Below are 17,443 nucleotides of genomic sequence, written 5' to 3'. Positions count from 1 at the left end.
TTGAAACTGATTCATTGAAATTCATGCTTGAAATATATATTCTAGTATTGGTAAAATCAGCATTGAAACTGATTCATTGAAATTCATGCTTGAAATCTATATTATAGTATTGCTAAAATCAGCCTTGAAACTGATTGAGTGATTAATAAATCTTTTTCCTAGTCTTGCTAAAATCCATTGATTGTTAAACCCTAATTGCATGATTAATTGAATCCGTTTTTGCTAGTCTTGATAAACCATAATGTTATGAGCACATAGAAATAGTATTGCTGAGACTTGCTAGAAATTGACTGATTGATTAAATGTCTTTAAGATTGATAGTTTCATTGTCCTCACAAGATTGAAATCCGAATTGATTGTTTTTAAGAGTAAGGCCGCATAAAAATTATACCTAAATATTGAGTGATATATGATTTGAGATGTCGAAAATCAACCTAGATTTTGCTACCCTAAATCTCTCTGGAGATAATTATTTACGGTGGACATTGAATACAAAGATTATCCTTAAGTCAAAAAGACTTGGTGAATGTATCATAGAAGGCAATAATGCCAATGAAAAATATTGATACAGAGCAATATTAATTATTAGCCATCATCTTATTAAGAGTCTCAAAGATCAGTATCTGACTATAGAGAATCCTCTAGACTTTTGGACATAGTTAAAAATCGAGATATAATCACCGAAGAACGGTATTATTACCAAAGACCTTATTTGATTGGAGGAATCCCAGAATTCAGGACTATAAGTCTGCGGATGAGTCTATTGCTAGCTGGGCAAAAATAATGGATTACTGATGAGAAACAGTGAATTGAGACCTCCTGGATTAACCCTATTACCTGATACCAATAAGGCCTCAAAAGAAAAAAAAAGAGGTAACCACGTCCAGAATGATAGACCACACGGTGATGGCCAAAACACCAACACGACATCACGTCCACATTTTTAGATAGAGAAACAACAACATCCAAGACCATGCCCTTGCGCGGGGGCTATACCTAGTCTTTATAATATTATTGAACAAAAAATTATTCGATGAAATATCAATGTGATTCTCGCCGTCAAGGTCCTCCACTATTTAAACTAAAGCTGTTGCTGTAAGAAAGAGTGACGGTCAAATGAATATTTCGAAGAACTACCTATCTTTTCTGCTTCAAAATATTATCAAATTATTTTCAACTTTCAATAGTATCAAAACTGACACATCTAACATCAATCCATGATATATATAACACAAGTAGAGCGTTAAATATCTGACAGTTGCTGTTATGAATTGGTTATAGACTATTTTCATTTAAGAAATAACCAGCTAAGACATTACATGAATGAACTTGTCATTTACTCTTGATTAAATATATCCATATAGCAAATTTAATATCGTTTTAGGAACCAATGAACTGTGGCGGCGATCAAGCTTAAACCGGATCATGTGGTCTTGCTTCTTGCATTAAACAACAATGAACAACACGTTATCGATCTGAAATTATTTGTTAAAGACTTGATTTGTAGAAGTCATAAATAAAATGTTTCGTCCCACACGCTTTAGTTTCTAAGCTTATTTCTATATAAGTTAGCAGGATATGAGTAGATGTAATGTTGCTTCAACATATCCCCATCTTTAGATCAAAATTACTTTGTGCAAGAAACACGAAGCTATTTTTCTTAGTTACATGATTAATTCTTCATTGAATCATTCTATAGTCGGTTTTGTCCAAGACTAGGAAAAAGCATAAAATCAGAGTGGCGGTGATCGGAGGTGGGATAAGTGGGTTCGGAAGTGCCTACGTTCTTGCAAAAGAATATGGAGAAGTGGTGTTGTTCGAAAAGGAGGAGTCTTTAGGAGGTCATGCTAAAACGGTGCGTTTTGATGGCGTTGACTTCGACATTGGATTCATAGCCTTCAATACTGTACGTACGCTTGTTAGCTCTGCCTTACTCCTCTTTGGAATTGTTATAAAACGAAATCATTTTAGCCACCCAAAGTTTTCTTTTGTTTGTATGTTTTTTTTTTTTTTGACGGCGATTCTATTATTCAAACTTGAGGTGGTCTAGGTAACAAGACCGGAATAGAACAACTAATAAAATGTAACTCCCTATGGAAAGATCTAACAGTCTTAGCTAAAAAATCTGAAATCTGATTTCGCGCTCGTGGAACATGAATGATGTTGAAATCCGGGAAGCATATCTGCAGCGTCTCTATCCTTTCCAATTCCGTCGCAAAGCTTGGCCAGACATGAAGTTCCTTTATCATTGCTATCAGCTCATTACAGCCTGTCCCAAAACTCTGGTATGTTGAATGTTGAAGCATGTTTTCCATTGCCCACCGCAGCGCTTCTACTTCCGAATGCAAGACTGATTCCCGTTGAGTGAAATTTCTTGTCCCAATAAGTTGAATGTTCCCTCCACTGTCCATCCAGACCCATCCACTGTCCATCCAAACCCATCCACATCCACTAAAGTAAGCAGATGCTGTCAAAGATCTATCTAACAAGAAAATATTACCCAAGCTTATGACTTGGGGTTCCTCAGTATTGTTATCTTGTACCACTGGTTGTACCACTTCGTTCGCATCAAACCAGGCTTGACATTCACTTTCTGCATGTCGTACTAGCTCCAAAGGATCTCTGTCTATCCCCCTGAAAAGTTTATCATTCATAGCCTTCCAAATGTACCAGATTAGCTAGGGATAAGGATCTCTGTCTTGTTCTGGTTCGATAATGCTGTTTTTCCTCCAGAATAGGTAATCCATATTTGTGTAGATGCTTGGTACTGGAAATATATCTGGGCTTGTTGGAGTCGATGATAAGGACTAAACTTGTAGAGCTGACGGGCACTCAAATATAGCATGGATGATGACATATCTTCTTTGGCGCCTTTAACTTCCAAGCACAAGCATATAGCATGGATGATGACATATCTACTTTGGCGCCTTGCGTCTTGCTAAGTTCCTCGTTACTGCCACATGACCAGTTAACAATTGCAATACAAGATGACATATCTTCTTTGGCGCCTTTAACTTCCAAGCACATGCTTGAAGCTTAGTGATACTCGGCTCCAAGACTTCCTTCTCCTCCTCTGTCTTTAATAATTCTGAGCCACCCAATATCCAGACTTGACCGTATTGGCCATTCCTTGTGTAGTTCCAACAGAATGTGTCACGAGGATGAGTTGAGCTTATGGCCAAACTCCTTATAAGTGGTATGTCATCAAGGTTGACATATTTATCCAATATACCAACATCCCAATCCTTCGATCCCTGATTAATGAGTTCGCTAACTCTCATATTATGATGCATTACTGGCGCTACAGGGATAGCTGGTCTCGCAGGGGTCGTTGGAATCCACAGATCCTCCCACACCTTGACTTCATAACCTGAATGTATCTTCTGTCAGATTCCCAGTAATAACAACTTCCTTGCAGCAGAAATGCTAGTCCACACATACGATGGGCTGCTAGTAGAGTTTACACTGAGTGGTGAACTCAATCTATAGTATCTTCCCCTCAAAACCCGGGCAACCAAAGAGTCAGGAAATTGAACTAGCCTCCATAGTTGTTTTGCAAATAGTGCCAAATTGAACTCATGGATCATATGAAAACCAATGCCACCCTCCTCTCTTGGTAAACAGACTTTTTCCCATTTCGCCCAGTGTATTCCTCTTTTAGGTGGATTTGAACTCCACCAGAATTGAGCAATGACACTTGCTAAGTTTTCACATATCTTCAAAGGGAGCAGGAAAGTAGACATAACGTAAGTCGGAAGAGCTAGCAGAATGGATTTAATCAACACTTCCTTTCCTCCTTTTGAGAGTCATCTACATGTTCATCCATTCACTCTATGCATCAACTTATCCTTAGAAATACAAAAAGTTTGCACTTGGAGCCACTTATGTCTTCCGGGATACCTAGGTAAGTTCCCATTCCTCTTTTGTTTTTATTTCCAGTGCATCTTTAATCTCTTGTCTAATAGTTGCATTAGTTCACTTACCAAAGAGTAAGGACGATTTATCAAAGTTGATACATTGGCCTGATGCTTTACCATACTTCCCGACTACTTTTATTACTTCTTCTCATTCACGGGGCTCCGCCTTACAGAAGAAAAGACTACCATCAGCAAAGAAAATGTGGGATACCAAAGGACACGCGCGTGTGACGCGCATTCCCATTATCTTCCCTTGGCTCTCTGCATGATTGAGAAGGTTAGCGAGCGCCTCCGTGCATAGAATAAAAATGAAAGGAGACAAAGGATCTCCTTGGCGTATGCCTCTACCATGAACAATATTTCCTCTTGGTTGTCCATTCATGAGTACCTTATAATTCACCGACGTAATGCATCGCATTGTCCAGGTGATCCATGTTTCTGAATAACCCATCTTACGCAAGACAGCTTCAATAAACGACCATTCCATCTTGTCATATGCTTTGCTAATGTCCGTCTTAATGGCCATCATTTTATTGCGTCCACTTGTTTTAGTTCTCAGAGCGTGGAACTTTTCTTGAGCAATCATAATGTTGTCTGAAATCTGTCTTCCAGCAACAAAAGCTGACTAGGTTTCCCATATCAAGCCAGGTAGCACTTTCTTCAATCTCTGGCATAAGACCTTAGAGATTATCTTGTAGCTTACGTTACACAAGCTAATTGGTCTAAATTGAGCCATTTCATTAGGCTTTGCTGTCTTTGGGATGAGACATATATTCGTATCATTCAATCCATTCGCCACCGTCGCCTCAAAAAGGAATTTATTAACCATAAGAGTTAAATCCTCCTTTACAATATCCCAAATTTTCTGACAGAAAAGCGCAGTCATCCCATCTGGACCTGGGGCCTTTTCTGGATTCATAGTAAAAAGCGTTAATTTGACCTCCCATTCAATGACTGGAGCTGTAAGGTTGTCATTCATTGCCCCATTGATCGTCGTAGGAACTTGAGCCAGTGCCTCTTCAATCTCCTCTGGGTTAGATGATTCAAAGATCTGCCTAAAGTAGCTAGTAGCAATGACTACTAATCCTTCTTCATCCTCAACTATATTTCCATTTGCATCCAGGAGCTGCGTGATTTTATTTCTTGCTCTTCTTTCTTTGTTAAGGGATGAAATTTTTTTGTATTTCTGTCACCTTCTCTTAGCCAAAACACTCGACTCTTCTGTTTCCAGAACATTTATTCTGCCTGCAATTTCCTCAGTTGTAGCATTATCATCTGCGTACAGACCCTCCACTTTTTCCTTAAGCTCTTCCACTAATTTCGCCGAGTTAACATTATGTTGTTTGTATGTTTGTTAAAAGGCATCTATATTCTATTAAAACAACAATATGACCTATTGACACAAGTGTGGTCCAACTATCTTAATAAAATTATTAAAACCATTTATTAATCATTTAAGAGAAATATTATACAAGAAAACACAAATATAACTAAAAAACACAAATATAAAAACTCAATTTCTAAAAAAATGTAAAACAAAAAATATATCCGCCCTTAAAAGGGCGGGTCAGAATCTAGTTTAAATTAAAAGTAACTTACAAAGAGAAATACATATATTAAAACTGAAATAGAAACAAGTTGGGGACGGGTCATCTTAAGCATAAGTGGGGAAGATAGGAGCATGGTCGGCCCTGGACTATGTTAAGTGAAATATTAGCCACATGCCCTCAATTTTTTTTTTCAAAAAATTACATAGACATATGTTTCTAAAAGAAACTTTTTAGGTCCCCAAATTTATATAAATTTTTTTTAGTTAAAATCTTTGAAAATCGTCTATGGCCTCTTAAGTCTTAGAGCCAGCCTCGTCTAATATGAGGACACCAATTTTTGCAAGAGCAGAAAATGGGGGTGATGAGCGTAGATATAACTCGTTGGTTAAACTTGCGAAGCTGGGTTGGAGAGACTGTTATGTATCTTGTGGCCACCCAAAGTTAATTTAAGTAAATACTAGACCTTGATCCGCACAACCGTGCGTGTGATTATTTTCATTTTAGTACATATAAATATAGATTACATGATTAGTGGTATTTAATTTTAAAATTTATCATATTACTAATAGTATAATAGAATATTTTCAAACACAACAATTTTATAGTTTACATGCAGTAATTAATTTATTGTTTCAAATAATTAGTGATATCTCTCTTATTAAAACATGAACATTAACTAAAACTTTACATTATGTAATATTTACGATAAATTCTGTTCAATTTAATATTAACTTAGATATTAATTTTCTTACGATTGTACATGTATTTTAGATTTAGGTCATACATATAAGTTAATCAAATTATTTCTATGAATTAAATCTTTGACTGAATAACCTATATTAGGTGAAATTTATAAACGTCTGCTTCATTTAAATTATTAAACAAGAAAGTGTAACGCATTGTGTTTGTTTTTGTCCTTTTAAACCTAAATTTTCTCTTTATTATCTATGTTTTTTTTAGGTTTCTTATGTTGTCTATTGGTGACTTAGACTTTTCTATCCCAAAATTCTTGGATTATTTACAATGAATCTTTCAATCTTAAACTTTTATTTGCAATTCTTCATCTATCATACATCATGTTATATAATTAATACTTAAACCTACAACTACATTTGATAATAACAATACTGAAAACAAAAATATTCATATGAAATGTATTTTTTCAACCATTCATCTGTTATTGATGTTAATGACATAAATTGGTACAATACCAATTGCACATTCAAAATTGCACAAGATAAAAGAAACAAAAACAATTACATTAATAAATACTATATGAATATCGTCTATATAAAAAGCTTGATTATCTTTTTGTAACCAAAGGAGCCATATACTTATTATTAAATAAAACTAAACCGGCCACTATATTTAATAAGAGAAACTGAATGCACATTCAAACTAGCATTTATAGACCGATAATTCAAACATATTATTTTAAATTAATATCACAAATTTAATACAAAATTGTACATGAGTTTAATATAATTACAAAATTAATTAGATACTTAAAAGGTTTATTTTAGTAAAAATGAAATATACATTTATACTTCAATAATTATGAAATTAATTAGATATTTAAAAGGTTTGTTTAAGTCAAAAACGAAATATACTTTATATTATAAATAAAAACAAAAGAAATTAAATATTTTAAAATGTTTGCTTTATTAAAAGTATAATATATATTTATATTGTGAGAAAAAGATATGAAAATATTTTATTTAGATGTAATTCAGAGAAAATATAAGAATATCTATTTAAATTTTTAGAACTAATTAAAATAATTCAAATATGTATACAAAAATTTATTTAAATAATTTTCTAAGGGTTGGTCCAACTTAAAAAATCACACATGAAATGAGGTTTTAATTTTTATTTTAATAGAGTAGATATATATAGAGTATTTGCCTAGCAATAAAATAGATTAATATGAAGCCAGTTACAAAAAAAAAAAAATGAAATAGATTAATATAGTATTTGAGTAAATTAAATAGCTGGTATCGAACAAAATGGAGAAGAATGTTTTTTGGAAGTTTTTTTTTGATTAAATTTTATATTTGATTAATAAAAGAATGAAATAGACATTTACAAGGATATTTAGAAGAATGCTATAGAAGAAACTATGAAAAAAAAACTATGGTTCTAAAACCCCCAAAAGCAAGTTGTCATCTTGCATAAATTTCCAGCCAGCGACGAAACAGCGCCGCCAGTTTGTGTCTGACGGTGTACTTCAGTAAGGAAATTCGGTTACATATTGATTTATCAATAAGCTATGATACCAAAATTGAGACACCATCATTTTTGAAATACAATAATTAAATAATGGCGGAAATAAAATAATAGTAAAATAATAGTTCAGCTGAAATAATAATAATCTCTATGTCATAATACAAAAGTCAAGACATCATCATAAAGTCAACCGCAAATACTGATAACAACATAAGTCCAAAATATAAAAAACATAAATCCGAAAATCTAAAATAAGAAATAACATAAACGATAAAAGCTCAAAGGCATAAAAACCCAATAACGATAAAAGAGATAAAAGTCCAATAGCACCGATCCGATATAATCATTCCTGTCGTCGGTTTCACCTAAGCAATGAAGAGAAGTGGTATCTATGAACTCTATATGCTCAAATAGACTCCAAATCTGAAACCATGGCGAAAAATCGAGTCGGAAAGCCCTTCGAACAGTTAAAAAGGGTCTGATCAAGGTTTACGGAAAAATCAACCCGCTGGTCAAAGGTTAACCCGGTCAACCCTTGACCAGAAATCAATTTGACTTAACAGACCGGTTAACCCTAACCGATTTCGAATTCAATTGAACCCGATCCTAATTAATTGCAAACCGGTTTAATCCCTAACCAAAAATCAATTTCCAATAACCGATCAGTTTAATCCCTAACCGCTGTTAAATCAATTTAATCAAGCCGAACCAGCTGACTGGTCAACGGCTTGACTCGTTGAGTCGACTCAGCTGAGTCACCGAGTTACCGGTGAGTCAGTCAACCGGCGGAGACCGGTCGCCGGCAACAACAAAAGACGGTGGCGGCTTACCGGAAAATCACCTGCGGCGCGTAGGAGAGGTTTCCCGGCGATGGACGAACGACAGTCGGGACTTAGCCAATCTCCATGATGCCTTCTCGAGTTCCTTTCCTGCCAAGTGAGGTACATGGTGGCGTGAAACACCAACTTCAAAAGAATTTCATCCAGCTTATTGCGACGCACTTGCAGCAAGGATTGCACCGTGGTAGACCAGTCCAGTGATGCTGAAGAACCCAGCAAGTTAACGTTAGACTAGTCCAGATGGTGAACGTGATAGCACATGCAAAGAAAAGAGGGTCCCTACTCTCTTCCCTCTCCCTACATAGCATGCCACCTTGAGTGATCTCCCATTTCCTCATACGGACACCCGTAGATAGTCTGTTTTTAAAAGCCAGCCATACAATGAAAGCCTGTCGTGGGACTCCCTGTGGAAACCACACTAGTCGATGCCAAGAAACCTTCGGTGCCTTGACTTTAATTTGGTCCCATGTTCGCAAAGTAGAGAAGTGGTCCTTGTAATCATCTTCATTGTGTCTCCAAAGAATGGTATCTCTTCCTGTATCTGGTATTGGCCTACCCGCAATCTCAATCTCATCATAGATAGGATCAAAAACTCTCCTACCCCTCCTCCTCATGTTCTAAGCCTCATCAATACAAGCATCTGAGAGCATCGCCTGTCGTTCAATACCAAAGTAAGTCGGACCCAAATCTCATGTTTTATCAATAAGTGGACCCGTTCCAAGCCAATTATCGAACCAGAAGTAAGTCGACTCACCACTTCGAACCTCACATTTCATAAACATAGAGACCATAGGTCTAAGTTTCAACAGCTTGTACCACAACCACGAACCCCTATGAGAATATTTTACATCCCAAAAGAATACCATCTTCATCAGCTCCATTCGAGCCCAAACACCCATGGAGAACCAGACAAGGAGAAAACTTTCCATACAAAACCCATTGCAAAAACTTTAGATGTTTCTCTAAGTTTACGAATACCCAGCCCACCATTACTCTTAGGTATCATTCCAAGAGACTTTAGCCTTATGATGAACATTTGGCAATCCAGACCATAAGAATGCACTGCAAAGACTCTCAATTTCTTCCATGCAAGCTTTTGGCAAGATAAAGGCAGTGCACTAGAAATTTATTATGCTGGAGATGACAGATTTTATCAGTTGGAGTTGATATCACTCAAATTACCCTAAGGAGTGATTTATTCTCTCAAATAAGAGGTCAACTTGTAGCACTTAGGGATAGAATTCACAGAGAGCTAAGACACACAAAATATTTATAGTTATGTGATTAAGCTAGGTCGAATGGTTTAAATGTAAATAGCAGTGGTGAGCAAGGTAGTTGCTCGGTTGATTGATTGAGGGTTGTAAATAATTATGAAAGGCGTTAGACTTAAGGTTTTTACTCAGAAAATCATGATTATAATAGTATAGAGACTAAGGTTGGATATTCTAGAACTCAAACATAACAATGATCCATCAACTTTCGTTTGTTTGGACCATCTATTTGTCTAGATCTAAGACCTCAGCTGTCACTTGTTGGTCTTGAGAAAGTGTGGATCGATACAGATTAAGGATTGTCGATCGATATACCTTTCAGACCGTCGATCGATGCCACTACTGAATTGTCGATCGACGTTCCTTCTAGCAAGCTTTACCGCGTGGGTTTGACTTGTTCATGATCTCACTCAAATTACCCTAAGGACTGAATTACTCTCTCAAATAAGAGGTTGAATTGTAGTACTTAGGGATCGAATCCACAAGGAGGTAGAGAACCTAATAAATCTAATCAGAGTGATTAAGCTAGGTTGATTATGTTTAAATGTAAATAAGCAGGTTGTGAGCAAAGTAATTGCTCGGTTGATTTGATTGGGTTTTGTCAATTAAATAAAGTAGCTAGACTTTGGGTTTATATTCAGGAAATCAGGATTATAATCCTATAGCTGCTTAATAGTTGTATGCATGATATTATAGAGCTCAAGCTCTTAATAACAAACCGACCGGCATTCACTTTCTAGGTTTGTCTATTGACCAGATGAAGTGTCGATCGATGATTCTATAGGAATATCAATCGATACACCTTTCGCACCGTCGATCGATTATTCTATAGGAATATCGATCGACGAGCGTTAGTCAAGCTTTACGCACGGGTTGAATAATGCTCACTAGGATTCCTAGATCAACTTTCGCCTTACTCAAAGCAATCCTAGCTCAATTAGGACGGATCCAGGGAGAGATGCAAGTGATAACTTGAGTCTACAACTCCTAGGTCAAGTTCTAGCTAGCTAAACTGGAAACATACATTAATGACAATCCTAATGATGAATATCACAACTAGCAATCTATAGTTGGGGTTAATCTCTCATAACCTGTTTAAACCCTAAACCTAACAATGGAACTACTCAGACATAACTAAGCAATTTATAACAGCAATGATAAGGTAAGAAAACTGCATAGATAGATAGATATATAATAATAGAGTTCCAATCACAAATCTCTTTGGATCTTCTCTCCAACTCTACTTAAATCCTAGAAAACCTTTGTTGTGTAACTAAGAAAACAAGAAAGTACACTTTGCCTCTAACATGTTGGCAAGCTATAAATATTAGGTTAAAACTCGTCAGGGGTAATCTTGTAAATTGGTGAAGTCTTGAGCTCTAAGTCGGCTTGGACCAAAACAGGCTTCTGCGTGGTTCACTGTCAATCGATGTCACAGGATGTGCATCGATCGATTATTTCTTCTAAATGTCGACCGCTGGTCTTGCTCGACGGTCAGCTCATATGCTTTCTCCTTTTATCTCCAAAATGCTGCAAAGTCATCCCTCTCTTCCAATACACTTTTGAACCAATATACTAGACTCTAAAATATAGTAATTATTTATTAAAACACATATCAACCATGGCTAAAAGTGGGTAAAATCCATGGTCTATCGTTTCACTAGGTTAAACTAAATCAGCTTCCGCTTGTTTCTAGCAATCCTAGCACAATATGAATTAGATCAGATAAAGAACCATGCTTTCACTTGCGCCCTATTATCCAAGAACAATGTCCTAGTTAGCTACTCTAGAACATAGACATTAAAGAACAATTCAATTGATTCATATCTTAACAACTTAGCAACTCTATTTTGGGCTAATCATTAATGACTATCTGAACCCTAAATCTAACAAAATGAATCTATTCAAGCATGATAGTTGTCACATAAAATCATAGATGAATAGAAGCAATAGAATAAATATAAAAACCAAAAGAGTTCCAGGAGGACTCTCAAGGATTTCCTCCCTTCTCTCCTAACATAAATTAAGAATAATGAAATAAAGAAAGCATAGCGGTCAACAATGGCTTAGAAAACACATAAATAGGATTTTAGATCGTCCATGGGTATTCTGGTAATTTGTAGTTGCTTCTGAGCTTAAATCGGTCTTGAAATATACTTGGCCCGTGTTCTGGAATCGCCGTCGATCGACGTTCCTTCATCTCCTCGACAGTTCTCTCTCGCGAGACAGACTGACCACTCTTCAGTAAAACGGGCATAACTTCTGATCTAACCGTTGGATTGACCTCAAACCGGTGTCATTGGAAAGTTAACTCAAAGATCAATCCTATTTCAAAGTATCAGCTCAATTGAACCATGGTAAGGTCTCCATCCATATCTAAACACCTGGCACGTCTGTGCAGCTCTGCACTTCAAAAGGCTCCAAAAGATCCCAAAATCACCATATTTCTCCAAAATGTACCTAAACCTGAAAACAGTCTAAAAAGACTCCAAATCGTAATAAATATATTTTAAAACACTTATATACCATGGCTAAAAATGGGTAAAATCCATGGTATATAAGGAGTCTACCTGCAAAGAAGAGAGACCAATGGGACCAAACAAGAAGTCTACTCCGAATCTTGTCTATGAGAGGCTTGTAATCCAATAAGGACATTTTCTTCTCATGAAATGAACTTCCATCGTATGAACTTGCATGCTATCTATGATGTTACTATTTTAACCTGTAATTTAAGGGATTATTCGTTTTTTCATCAAAATGGATCATTTAGATGTATCATCTAAATGAATTTATAATTGTTTTTCCATCTTTGTTTCTATCTAAATAAATTTAGTAAATAAATGACTTATATACCGTTGTTTTGATTTAATCATATTTTAAATTTTATGTTTAACAATATTAATTTTTTTAAGTATAGTTTTGGTGGAAAAATATGAATTTGCGGTTATGGAAGGAAAATGTATTTGTGTGATTTTTACGGAAAATATAATTTTATGCACTAAATGCAATTTTGCAGTTTTGTCGGAAAACTGCATTTTTTTGGTTTTGGCATGATTTTACGGTTTACAAAAAATATAATTTGTGGTTTTGACGAGAAATGAATTTTTCCGATTTTTGCTAAAAATGTGATTCTTTGGTTATGGTAGGAAAATGTTTTGACGGTTTTTGTGAAAAATGCGATTTTTGCTGTATTGACGAATAGCCCCTAACATGTTTGAATAAGTAAACCTTTTTCTGGAAACTAAGCATCTTGAAACCTATATAAAGTGTTTCTAACGATCCAATCGGTCAGATCACGAGATAAGTTTAATGGCTAGATTTTTGTTGGCATATTTTTGTTATTTGTTAATAGCAACTTAACAAAACTGCCATTTAAGTAAAAAAAAATATAGTACTGTATATAGGCGAATTTCATAAACCCAATGGTAAAAATAAATGATGTATATGTGTGGGCTAATTTGGTAAAATCTCTTGTAGCTTGATTGTGGTGTATATGTTCTCCCTGAGCCGGTGTATATCTAGGTTATGATAGGTCGTAGGTCGTAACTCGTAAGTAATAAACTAATTGTATATGTGATTAGGTTACGTATCCGAACATGATAGAATTCTTCAAGAACCTAGGAGTAGACATGGAGGTTTCAGACATGTCTTTCTCAGTAAGCCTTGACAGTGGCCGAGGTTGCGAGTGGGGATGCCGCAGCCTTTCCAGCTTGTTTGCTCAGAAGAGAAACATTTTCAGTCCGTATTTTTGGAAAATGATCACAGAAATAAAGAAGTTTAAGGAAGACGTACTAAAATATTTAGAAGATCAGGAGCGTAACCTTGACATGGACCGAACCAAAACCCTAGGAGGGTTTCTCAAGTCTCGTGGTTACTCTGACTTATTTCAAAAGGCTTACTTGGTGGGTTATTATGTTTTTGCGAGTTTCTTGGACAACAGATAAAATCCTAAACAATGTTTAAAATAAAAATCCACTCAAAGCTCAAGTTATGTTATTGGACAGGTGCCGGTATGTAGTTTGATATGGTCATGTCCAGCATACAGTGTCCTTAACTTTTCGGCTTACTCTGTTCTTTCATTTTGTCGCAATCACCATTTGCTTCAGGTTAATACATAAATTTGTTAAAGTGTTTTCTAAGTGTTTACCCAAAATGAAGTGTTTTCTTAACTTCGTTTATCATTTCTTTCTCAGATCTTTGGGAGGCCACAATGGCTAACTGTTGCTGGACGTTCTCAGACATATGTGGCAAAGGTTCTATTTCTCAGTATAATTGTGTGTATATATTATATACTTTGTTTCGTTACTTATATTACGTGCGGATCAGGTAAGGGCAGAACTGGAGCAACGAGGATGTAAAATCAGAACAAGTTGCAAAGTAGAATCTGTTGCGACATCTGAGGATGGTTGTGTCATAGCAACTACTGAAGAAGGATCTCAAGAAGTATACGATAAATGCATATTAGCTGTGCATGCACCAGATGCTGGTTCTCGGTGCTTTCCAGTATGCTTACAGGTAACCTCATATCTGTAATACTCTGCTTAACCTAAATTCATTAGTACGTTTCAGTTTCGTACATATGTAGCGATCTTTATCTCCACGGCGACACTGATCTGATGCCACGGAACACTTCTGCTTGGAGCGCTTGGAATTTCCTAGGAGATTCTGAAAATAAAGCGAGCCTCACATATTGGCTCAATATAATTCAGGTAAACTGGCTCAATTGGATAACTCATACCATAAAATGATATTGAAAGCGTGTGTGTCTGTTGCAGAATCTTGGAGAAGAACGTGATCCATTCTTTCTCACCATTAATCCTGAACATACCCCGAAGGAAACATTTTTCAAATGGACCACTGGTCATCCTCTGCCCTCTGTTTCCACTTGGAAAGCTTCTCTAGAGCTGCACAATATTCAAGGGAAGCGTGGTATATGGTTCTGTGGTGCATATCAAGGTAACGAGTTGATTTTGTATTGCTACTCAAATTTGTTCTCTTAGAAAAGCCTAACGGACACAAAATTTGACTAGAAATTGCCATTTGTTGTTTCTTATTCATAAAATGACTAACCCATTTGTACATGTGATCCACAAGAACTTTCAATAAAATGGCTAACCATTCGTTTAATCCCTGTCAATATTCATTTGATTTATTTTACCCTTTTGCAGGATATGGTTTCCATGAAGACGGACTAAAGGCATTGCTAAGTTACATAATTAATACAGTTCAGTGTTCCTCTTGATGAGTTTTTTTTGGGTAACTTTGGAAGTTTGATAATATCATGTCAGGCTGGTATGGCGGCTGCACAAGGTTTGCTAGGGAAACAGATGGTGACTCCCCTGAGCAACCCGAAACACATGGTCCCGTCTCTAACCGAGAAAGGGGCTAGGTTTTTCTTTACTAGATTCTTGAGAAATTTCATATCGACGGGTTGTGTAACGCGAGTCCTCTCCTCTGTCTGAAATGGCTAGCTTCATATTTTATTTCTGTCATTAGCTTCTCCAGTGTTACATTTACTAATTAGTTGGGCCTTAGTAGAATACTTGAAGAAGGAGGATCCGTGTACACTTTCGCCGGTAAGAATTCAAGATGTCACTTAAAATCCGTCCTAGTGATTCACAGTCCTCAGTTTTACTGGAAGGTTAGCGCTTAGGACACAGATTCTAGAAGAGCTCTTTGAATCAGTGAATGATTATTCTTTTTGTCTCAAGAGCTTGATTCTTAATTATTTTTTCACACAGGTTATGACACAAGCAGATTTAGGTCTTGCTGATGCTTATATCAATGGAGATTTTTCGTTTGTTGATAAAGAAAGAGGGCTTTTGGATCTGCTCATGGTATGGTAAAAACACAAATTAATGAAGCATAAAGACTGAGTTAAAAAAACTTATGACATCTATCTTCTTGATCACAATAAACTTGCAGATACTCATTGCTAACAAAGAATTAAACTCAAACAACTCAAATCATGCTAAGAGAAGGTAAAGAAAGACCTAAATTTATTAAGCTATTGAGTAGGCTTTCACTTGCTTACAAAAAGTTGTGTTTGGTCTCACAGGGAATGGTGGACACCAATGTTTCTGACTGCCAGTTTGGCATCTGCAAAGCATTTTCTAAAGCATGTCTCTAGGCAGAACACATTAACTCAAGCTCGAAGGAACATTTCTCGTCACTATGACCTTGTAAGTTTTCCTTATGCCCACATTGACTCTGTCTCAAACAAACATTCACACGCCAAGCTTGTGATTAATTTGCTTCAAGGATTGGGTATTGTTGTAGAGTAATGAGCTTTTTGCTTTGTTCTTGGATGATACCATGACTTATTCCTCTGCTGTATTCAAGGTGACACTATTTTTTGGTTTGCTTTTTAGTTACTCACTACAAGAAAACACACAGAATTCCGACGGCGGTTCCGACGGACACCAAGGTCGTCAGAAATTTGTGACGGAAAACTGACAAATATCCGACCAAATCCAAAAAAATTAAGTCGTCGGAATTTTCCGACGACTTTTCGACGACATTCCGATAAAAAATGTAACCGTTGTAGTCGTCGGAAGTTCGTCGGTACATTCCGACGTATTTCCGACGACATTCCGATTAACAGCAAAGTCGTCGGAATTCCGTCGGTATTTTCCGACGGAATTCCGACGAACCATGTGACCGTTGCCGACAAATATATATGACCGTTGTATAGCCGTTTGAGATTGGACAATTCCGACGGAATACCGACGGACTGCTTTACATCCGTCGGAATTTCGTCGGAAAGTCGTCGGAGGTCCGTAAGCAATTTCCTATAAATACAACCCCTCCTCATTCAACTCATTCACACTTCATTCTCTCTTCATTCTCTTTAGTCATAACAATTCCGTGAAAATCATGTCTTCAGAAGTTTATTATCGTTCGTGGATGGATAAACCTCATTTGGATCCGAACACCAATTTGCTTACGGAAGAATACGTTCAAGGGATTGGAGAATTCATGAGGCTTGTTCAACAGCAACCGGATGCAAAAAGTGGTATGTTAAGATGTCCCTGCTCTTCTTGCAATAATAATAAGGTTATAAAAGAATTTGATGTTTGGACTCATTTGTATATGAAAGGGTTTTCACGTAATTATAAAGTTTGGTACCTTCATGGGGAAACTGGTTATGAATATGGTAGTACTAGCGAACCTCAGCCTGTTAGTGAACCTCAGCCTGATATTAGGTTAGAAGAATCTAGAACGGATATAGATTATGGTGTAGGTACTGAGCAGATGGTACATGATCATTATAGAGGGGAAGAACCAAACCCCGAGTCTAGGAGATTTTTTGACATGTTGGATGCAGGAAAACAACCTTTGTATCAAAATTGTAGAGATGGTCATTCAGTCTTATCATCTGCAACTAGATTAATGGGTATTAAGACAGACTATAATTTGGCTGAAGAATGTATGGATGCGATTACTGATTTTGTCAAAGGTATTCTACCTGAGGATAACCTTGCACCGGGTTCATACTACGAGGTTCAGAAACTTGTTGCAGGTCTTCAACTACCGTATGAAGTGATAGATGTATGTATTGACAACTGCATGATCTACTAGAGAGCGGATGAGACACGGAATATATGCAAATTTTGTGGGAAACCTCGTTATCAGGACAC

At 36.4% G+C, this 17,443-nt stretch overlaps 1 pseudogene; it reads left to right on the top strand.

The window, feature by feature from the left end:
* The first annotated feature begins 1,578 nt into the window (after window positions 1-1,578).
* LOC106337245 overlaps window positions 1,579-17,443 on the top strand; it is a 21,189-nt pseudogene continuing 5,324 nt past the window's right edge.

This window comes from Brassica oleracea, chromosome C1 (assembly GCF_000695525.1).
Source record: "Brassica oleracea var. oleracea cultivar TO1000 chromosome C1, BOL, whole genome shotgun sequence".
Classification (NCBI taxonomy): Eukaryota; Viridiplantae; Streptophyta; class Magnoliopsida; order Brassicales; family Brassicaceae; genus Brassica; species Brassica oleracea.
This window is presented reverse-complemented; position numbering and strand designations above follow the sequence as displayed.